We start from the raw sequence: 9,260 nt of genomic DNA, 5'->3' as shown, positions 1-9,260 counted from the left end.
CTTGTCCTCAGTGTACAGAGCCCTTCTTGTCCTCAGTGCACAGAACCCTGCTTGTCCTCATTGTACAGAGCCCTGCTTTTCCTCAGTGTACAGAGTCCTGCTTGTCCTCAGTGTACAGAGTCCTGCTTGTCCTCAGTGAACAAAGCCCTACTTGTCCTCAGTGTGCTGAGCCCTGCTTGTCCTCAGTGTGCAAAGCTCTGCTTGTCCTCAGTGTGCAGAGCCCTGCTTGTCCTCAGTGTGCAGAGCCCTGCTTGACCTCAATGCGCAAAGCCCTGCTTGCCCTCAGTGCACAGAGCCCTGCTTGTCCTCAGTGTACAGAGCCCTGCTTGCCCTCAGTGAATAGAGCCCTGCTTCTCCACAGTGTGCAGAGCCCTGCTTGTCCTCAGTGTGCTGAGCCCTGCTTGTCCTCAGTGTACAGAGCCCTGCTTGTCCTCAATGTACATAGCCCTGCTTGTCCTCAGTGTACAGAGCCCTGCTTGCCCTCAGTGCATAGAGCCCTGTTTGTCCTCAGTGCACAGAGCCCTGCTTGTCCTCAGTGTACAGAGCCCTGCTTGTCCTCAGTGTGTAGAGCCCTGCTTGTCCTCAGTGTGCAGAGCCCTGCTTGTCCTCAGTGTGCAGAGCCCTGCTTGCCCTCAGTGCACAGAGCCCTGCTTGCCCTCAGTGAATAGAGCCCTGCTTCTCCACAGTGTGCAGAGCCCTTCTTGTCCTCAGTGTACAGAGCCCTGCTTGCCCTCAGTGTGCAAAGCCCTGCTTGTCCTCAGTGTGCAGAGCCCTGCTTCTCCACAGTGTGCAGAGCCCTGCTTGTCCTCAGTGTGCTGAGCCCTGCTTGTCCTCAGTGTACAGAGCCCTGCTTGTCCTCAGTGTACAGAGCCCTGCTTGTCTGCAGTGTACAATGCCCTGCTTGTCCTCAGTGCACAGAACCTTGCTTGTCCTCACTGTACAGAGCCCTGCTTGTCCTCAGTGTAAGGAGCCCTGCTTGTCCTCAGTGTGCAGAGCCCTGCTTGTCCTCAGTGTACAGAGCCCTGCTTGTCCTCAGTGTACAGAGCCCTGTTTGTCCTCAGTGTACAGAGCCCTGCGTGTTCTCAGTGTGCAGAGGCCTGCTTGTCCTCAGTGTACAGAGCCCTGCTTGCCCTCATTATTCAGAGCCCTGCTTGTCCTCAGTGTTCAGAGCCCTGCTTGTCCTCGGTGCGCAGAGCCCTGCTTGTCCTCAGTGTACAGAGCCCTGCTTGTCCGCAGTGTACAATGCCCTGCTTGTCCTCAGTGCACAGAACCTTGCTTGTCCTCAGTGTACAGAACCCTGCTTGTCCTCACTGTACAGAGCCCTGCTTGTCCTCAGTGAATGGAGCCCTGCTTGTCCTCAGTGTACAGAGTCCTGCTTGTCCTCAGTGTACAGAGCCCCGCATCAGCATTAAATCAGGAGGAGCCTTTTTGACACTGGATGGCAGTAAATATAACAAAAAATCCCCCGAAAAATTCCAAAAGGGATGAATATTTTTGGAGGCACTGTACTAAGAAATTGCTCATGTGATGGCTAAAAACTGACCCCAAAAGTAATAATATAGTTATAAGATAAAGAATAAAATTCCCAGTATACTGTCTGGATGCAGAAGATATACGGTTTATTTGGTAAAATAATAGATCGTATCATATATAAATATCACGCTGTAATATGCCAGATAAAATTGTAATTCATTTAGGGAATATGTATCATCTATTTGTGTGTGAAAATATTGTGTTTAATATGTCTGATTTATTATTTTATATTCAAATTGTTTTGTTAATGAAATTGCAATTAAATATAGATTTTTGTGTAGCAAGTTTTAAAAATGTGTTAAAAATAAACTTGTGGGCTGTTCTGAGTTCAACCCACCAGGGTTCCCTCAAAAGGTTCTTCCTCTTCCTCTTCCGCTTGTCCTCGGTGTACAGAGCCCTGCTTGTCCTCGGTGTATGGAGCCCTGCTTGTCCTCAGTGTGCAGAGCCCTGCTTGTCCTCAGTGTACAGAGCCCTGCTTGTCCTCAGTGTGCAGAGCCCTGCTAGTCCTCAGTGTATGGAGCCCTGCTTGTCCTCAGTGTACAGAGCCCTTCTTGTCCTCAGTGCACAGAACCCTGCTTGTCCTCATTGTACAGAGCCCTGCTTTTCCTCAGTGTACAGAGTCCTGCTTGTCCTCAGTGTACAGAGTCCTGCTTGTCCTCAGTGTACAGAGCCCTGCTTGTCCTCAGTGTGCAGAGCCCTGCTAGTCCTCAGTGTATGGAGCCCTGCTTGTCCTCAGTGTACAGAGCCCTTCTTGTCCTCAGTGCACAGAACCCTGCTTGTCCTCATTGTACAGAGCCCTGCTTTTCCTCAGTGTACAGAGTCCTGCTTGTCCTCAGTGTACAGAGTCCTGCTTGTCCTCAGTGTACAGAGCCCTGATTGTCCTCAGTGTGCTGAGCCCTGCTTGTCCTCAGTGTGCAGAGCCCTGCTTGTCCTCAGTGTGCAAAGCTCTGCTTGTCCTCAGTGTGCAGAGCCCTGCTTGTCCTCAGTGTGCAGAGCCCTGCTTGACCTCAATGCGCAAAGCCCTGCTTGCCCTCAGTGCACAGAGCCCTGCTTGTCCTCAGTGTACAGAGCCCTGCTTGCCCTCAGTGAATAGAGCCCTGCTTCTCCACAGTGTGCAGAGCCCTGCTTGTCCTCAGTGTGCTGAGCCCTGCTTGTCCTCAGTGTACAGAGCCCTGCTTGTCCTCAGTGTACATAGCCCTGCTTGTTCTCAGTGTACAGAGCCCTGCTTGTCCTCAGTGTACAGAGCCCTGCTTGGCCTCAGTGCATAGAGCCCTGTTTGTCCTCAGTGCACAGAGCCCTGCTTGTCCTCAGTGTACAGAGCCCTGCTTGTCCTCAGTGTGTAGAGCCCTGCTTGTCCTCAGTGTGCAGAGCCCTGCTTGTCCTCAGTGTGCAGAGCCCTGCTTGTCCTCAGTGTACAAAGCCCTGCTTGTCCTCAGTGTGCAGAGCCCTGCTTGTCCTCAATGCGCAGAGCCCTGCTTGCCCTCAGTGCACAGAGCCCTGCTTGCCCTCAGTGAATAGAGCCCTGCTTCTCCACAGTGTGCAGAGCCCTTCTTGTCCTCAGTGTACAGAGCCCTGCTTGCCCTCAGTGTGCAAAGCCCTGCTTGTCCTCAGTGTGCAGAGCCCTGCTTCTCCACAGTGTGCAGAGCCCTGCTTGTCCTCAGTGTGCTGAGCCCTGCTTGTCCTCAGTGTACAGAAACCTGCTTGTCCTTAGTGTACAGAGCCCTGCTTGTCCGCAGTGTACAATGCCCTGCTTGTCCTCAGTGCACAGAACCTTGCTTGTCCTCACTGTACAGAGCCCTGCTTGTCCTCAGTGTAAGGAGCCCTGCTTGTCCTCAGTGTGCAGAGCCCTGCTTGTCCTCAGTGTACAGAGCCCTGCTTGTCCTCAGTGTACAGAGTCCTGTTTGTCCTCAGTGTACAGAGCCCTGCGTGTTCTCAGTGTGCAGAGGCCTGCTTGTCCTCAGTGTACAGAGCCCTGCTTGCCCTCATTATTCAGAGCCCTGCTTGTCCTCAGTGTTCAGAGCCCTGCTTGTCCTCGGTGCGCAGAGCCCTGCTTGTCCTCAGTGTACAGAGCCCTGCTTGTCCGCAGTGTACAATGCCCTGCTTGTCCTCAGTGCACAGAACCTTGCTTGTCCTCAGTGTACAGAACCCTGCTTGTCCTCACTGTACAGAGCCCTGCTTGTCCTCAGTGAATGGAGCCCTGCTTGTCCTCAGTGTACAGAGTCCTGCTTGTCCTCAGTGTACAGAGCCCAGCATCAGCATTAAATCAGGAGGAGCCTTTTTGACACTGGATGGCAGTAAATATAACAAAAAATCCCCCGAAAAATTCCAAAAGGGATGAATATTTTTGGAGGCACTGTACTAAGAAATTGCTCATGTGATGGCTAAAAACTGACCCCAAAAGTAATAATATAGTTATAAGATAAAGAATAAAATTCCCAGTATACTGTCTGGATGCAGAAGATATACGGTTTATTTGGTAAAATAATAGATCGTATCATATATAAATATCACGCTGAGATATGCCAGATAAAATTGTAATTCATTTAGGGAATATGTATCATCTATTTGTGTGTGAAAATATTGTGTTTAATATGTCTGATTTATTATTTTATATTCAAATTGTTTTGTTAATGAAATTGCAATTAAATATAGATTTTTGTGTAGCAAGTTTTAAAAATGTGTTAAAAATAAACTTGTGGGCTGTTCTGAGTTCAACCCACCAGGGTTCCCTCAAAAGGTTCTTCCTCTTCCGCTTGTCCTCGGTGTACAGAGCCCTGCTTGTCCTCGGTGTATGGAGCCCTGCTTGTCCTCAGTGTGCAGAGCCCTGCTTGTCCTCAGTGTACAGAGCCCTGCTTGTCCTCAGTGTGCAGAGCCCTGCTAGTCCTCAGTGTATGGAGCCCTGCTTGTCCTCAGTGTACAGAGCCCTTCTTGTCCTCAGTGCACAGAACCCTGCTTGTCCTCATTGTACAGAGCCCTGCTTTTCCTCAGTGTACAGAGTCCTGCTTGTCCTCAGTGTACAGAGTCCTGCTTGTCCTCAGTGTACAGAGCCCTGCTTGTCCTCAGTGTGCAGAGCCCTGCTAGTCCTCAGTGTATGGAGCCCTGCTTGTCCTCAGTGTACAGAGCCCTTCTTGTCCTCAGTGCACAGAACCCTGCTTGTCCTCATTGTACAGAGCCCTGCTTTTCCTCAGTGTACAGAGTCCTGCTTGTCCTCAGTGTACAGAGTCCTGCTTGTCCTCAGTGTACAGAGCCCTGATTGTCCTCAGTGTGCTGAGCCCTGCTTGTCCTCAGTGTGCAGAGCCCTGCTTGTCCTCAGTGTGCAAAGCTCTGCTTGTCCTCAGTGTGCAGAGCCCTGCTTGTCCTCAGTGTGCAGAGCCCTGCTTGACCTCAATGCGCAAAGCCCTGCTTGCCCTCAGTGCACAGATCCCTGCTTGTCCTCAGTGTACAGAGCCCTGCTTGCCCTCAGTGAATAGAGCCCTGCTTCTCCACAGTGTGCAGAGCCCTGCTTGTCCTCAGTGTGCTGAGCCCTGCTTGTCCTCAGTGTACAGAGCCCTGCTTGTCCTCAGTGTACATAGCCCTGCTTGTTCTCAGTGTACAGAGCCCTGCTTGTCCTCAGTGTACAGAGCCCTGCTTGGCCTCAGTGCATAGAGCCCTGTTTGTCCTCAGTGCACAGAGCCCTGCTTGTCCTCAGTGTACAGAGCCCTGCTTGTCCTCAGTGTGTAGAGCCCTGCTTGTCCTCAGTGTGCAGAGCCCTGCTTGTCCTCAGTGTGCAGAGCCCTGCTTGTCCTCAGTGTACAAAGCCCTGCTTGTCCTCAGTGTGCAGAGCCCTGCTTGTCCTCAATGCGCAGAGCCCTGCTTGCCCTCAGTGCACAGAGCCCTGCTTGCCCTCAGTGAATAGAGCCCTGCTTCTCCACAGTGTGCAGAGCCCTTCTTGTCCTCAGTGTACAGAGCCCTGCTTGCCCTCAGTGTGCAAAGCCCTGCTTGTCCTCAGTGTGCAGAGCCCTGCTTCTCCACAGTGTGCAGAGCCCTGCTTGTCCTCAGTGTGCTGAGCCCTGCTTGTCCTCAGTGTACAGAAACCTGCTTGTCCTTAGTGTACAGAGCCCTGCTTGTCCGCAGTGTACAATGCCCTGCTTGTCCTCAGTGCACAGAACCTTGCTTGTCCTCACTGTACAGAGCCCTGCTTGTCCTCAGTGTAAGGAGCCCTGCTTGTCCTCAGTGTGCAGAGCCCTGCTTGTCCTCAGTGTACAGAGCCCTGCTTGTCCTCAGTGTACAGAGTCCTGTTTGTCCTCAGTGTACAGAGCCCTGCGTGTTCTCAGTGTGCAGAGGCCTGCTTGTCCTCAGTGTACAGAGCCCTGCTTGCCCTCATTATTCAGAGCCCTGCTTGTCCTCAGTGTTCAGAGCCCTGCTTGTCCTCGGTGCGCAGAGCCCTGCTTGTCCTCAGTGTACAGAGCCCTGCTTGTCCGCAGTGTACAATGCCCTGCTTGTCCTCAGTGCACAGAACCTTGCTTGTCCTCAGTGTACAGAACCCTGCTTGTCCTCACTGTACAGAGCCCTGCTTGTCCTCAGTGAATGGAGCCCTGCTTGTCCTCAGTGTACAGAGTCCTGCTTGTCCTCAGTGTACAGAGCCCCGCATCAGCATTAAATCAGGAGGAGCCTTTTTGACACTGGATGGCAGTAAATATAACAAAAAATCCCCCGAAAAATTCCAAAAGGGATGAATATTTTTGGAGGCACTGTACTAAGAAATTGCTCATGTGATGGCTAAAAACTGACCCCAAAAGTAATAATATAGTTATAAGATAAAGAATAAAATTCCCAGTATACTGTCTGGATGCAGAAGATATACGGTTTATTTGGTAAAATAATAGATCGTATCATATATAAATATCACGCTGTAATATGCCAGATAAAATTGTAATTCATTTAGGGAATATGTATCATTTATTTGTGTGTGAAAATATTGTGTTTAATATGTCTGATTTATTATTTTATATTCAAATTGTTTTGTTAATGAAATTGCAATTAAATATAGATTTTTGTGTAGCAAGTTTTAAAAATGTGTTAAAAATAAACTTGTGGGCTGTTCTGAGTTCAACCCACCAGGGTTCCCTCAAAAGGTTCTTCCTCTTCCTCTTCCGCTTGTCCTCAGTGTACAGAGTCCTGTTTGTCCTCAGTGTACAGAGCCCTGCGTGTTCTCAGTGTGCAGAGGCCTGCTTGTCCTCAGTGTACAGAGCCCTGCTTGCCCTCATTATTCAGAGCCCTGCTTGTCCTCAGTGTTCAGAGCCCTGCTTGTCCTCGGTGCGCAGAGCCCTGCTTGTCCTCAGTGTACAGAGCCCTGCTTGTCCGCAGTGTACAATGCCCTGCTTGTCCTCAGTGCACAGAACCTTGCTTGTCCTCAGTGTACAGAACCCTGCTTGTCCTCACTGTACAGAGCCCTGCTTGTCCTCAGTGAATGGAGCCCTGCTTGTCCTCAGTGTACAGAGTCCTGCTTGTCCTCAGTGTACAGAGCCCAGCATCAGCATTAAATCAGGAGGAGCCTTTTTGACACTGGATGGCAGTAAATATAACAAAAAATCCCCCGAAAAATTCCAAAAGGGATGAATATTTTTGGAGGCACTGTACTAAGAAATTGCTCATGTGATGGCTAAAAACTGACCCCAAAAGTAATAATATAGTTATAAGATAAAGAATAAAATTCCCAGTATACTGTCTGGATGCAGAAGATATACGGTTTATTTGGTAAAATAATAGATCGTATCATATATAAATATCACGCTGAGATATGCCAGATAAAATTGTAATTCATTTAGGGAATATGTATCATCTATTTGTGTGTGAAAATATTGTGTTTAATATGTCTGATTTATTATTTTATATTCAAATTGTTTTGTTAATGAAATTGCAATTAAATATAGATTTTTGTGTAGCAAGTTTTAAAAATGTGTTAAAAATAAACTTGTGGGCTGTTCTGAGTTCAACCCACCAGGGTTCCCTCAAAAGGTTCTTATATGTTTTTTTTTTTTTTTGGGTCCTTTACTTTCCACCACAACTCTATATGGAGGCAGGGGAGAGCAGTGAAAACACTCCTTGGGTCTTTGGGTTACAGTCATGTAGACTACATGGCCAATAAAAATGTGGTTTAATGTTTCTGCTGCTGTAACAATTGCCCGAGATGTTCGCCCTGTGTGTTAAAACATTACTGTCATTTAGAAAAACATTAAACATGTCATCCAGATGTCAAAAGATTTCATAGGTCAGCGTCTCAGTGCTGAGACCCCCTCCAATGGCAGCGCACTCCACTTCCTAACTCGGCAATTGCTCTGTACGCTGAAGGACACAGGCTCCTTAGACAAGCTCGGAGTGAGCTGTGGGGGCAGTAATGGTTGCTGCCGTGGAGATTGGTGGGGGTCTCAGCACATGGCAAAAGTTTTTCTAAATGACAATAGCACTTTAAAGGGGTACTCTGCCCCCTGACATCTTATCCCCTATCCAAAGGATAGGGGATAAGATGTCTGATCACGGTGGTCCCGCCGCTGGGGACCACCGCGATCTCGGCTGCGGCACCCCAGACATCCAGTGCACAGAGCAAACTTCACTCTGCGCTGGATGACTCGCGACGCCACAGTCACGCCCCACTCGTGACATCACGACCCTGCCCCTAAATGCAAATCTATGGGAGGGGGTGTCATGCCCCCTCCCATGGACTTGCATTGAGGGGGCAGGGGCGTGACATCACGATACTCTGGCCCCTGTGTCGTGAGTCTACAGGCACGGAGCATGTGATTACAGTTACATTTTGGGACTCGTCTTTTCTGATCAGCAGCATCCTCTTTCCTTTTCTTCTCCGTCTGGATAAGACCGCCATGTGGATCTCTTAACATCTGCAGGACAAACATGTCAGACTCTGCATTTTTCCAGTGCTCTCCCCTCCTCTACACAATCTTTCCATCTATAGGCCCACAAACTGTAATAATGCCCTCCTTGGTATCCTGCACAGTAAAAGGGCAGGTAGGTAGAGGGCTAGCACAGCAGCACAGAGTATTTCTGGAGAGAACTTATATCTCAGACTGTACCATCATGTAGAGAGCGGTGAAAGGCAGGTAGAAGAGACATACAACTATACAATTCATAAGTCACCCACCAACCTGGCCAGTCGCTTCTCGGCCTTTTGGCTAAGATCAAGTGTAGTATTTGTTCTTATCAGTTTTCATGCCGGTGGTACACTACGCCGGTATGGGGCTGGTGGGGATGGGTGCTGCATGGAGGATGCAGGTGTACCAGGGCTTTCCGGGGCTGGTTCTGAGGAATCAGCTCGATGGCTGCCCCGATGTGACCTGTTCCCTCCGGGTCTCGCCATGAGGCTGAGAGGGTCTAGAGCCGAGGTACTTTTGTGCCTCGGGGAGTGGTGACCCCGAGGTGCCGAAACTCACTGGGAGTATTGGCTCACTGAGTTGAAGCACGGGCACCATCATCTCTTCACCTTGTGGTACTCACCTCTTGATTCCCGGCCTTCTGGCTAGGATCAGAGACATTTTTATAGATCTGGCCGGATGTCCGGGCAGTATATCTGCACACATTCACTTATTTATTTATTTTTGTCTCACTGTGTCACTTTTTTCGTGTTGTGTGTTCACAGGATTTGTCAGGATGCGGTAGCCCTTCTGGGTGTCCCTCCTGGCGGTCTAGGGGAGGTGTGTGTTGCCATTAGGTTCCGCACCTCCCTGCAAACA

General features: G+C 49.7%; 1 pseudogene; it reads left to right on the top strand.

Moving 5' to 3' along the window:
• The first annotated feature begins 8,682 nt into the window (after nt 1–8,682).
• On the top strand, nt 8,683–8,819 carry LOC130294691 (U2 spliceosomal RNA; annotated as a pseudogene).
• Nucleotides 8,820–9,260: the final 441 nt, after the last annotated feature.

This window comes from Hyla sarda, chromosome 10 (assembly GCF_029499605.1).
Source record: "Hyla sarda isolate aHylSar1 chromosome 10, aHylSar1.hap1, whole genome shotgun sequence".
NCBI lineage: Eukaryota > Metazoa > Chordata > Amphibia > Anura > Hylidae > Hyla > Hyla sarda.
The sequence above is the reverse complement of the archived record's forward strand: the minus strand, read 5'-3'. Positions and strand labels throughout refer to the sequence as shown.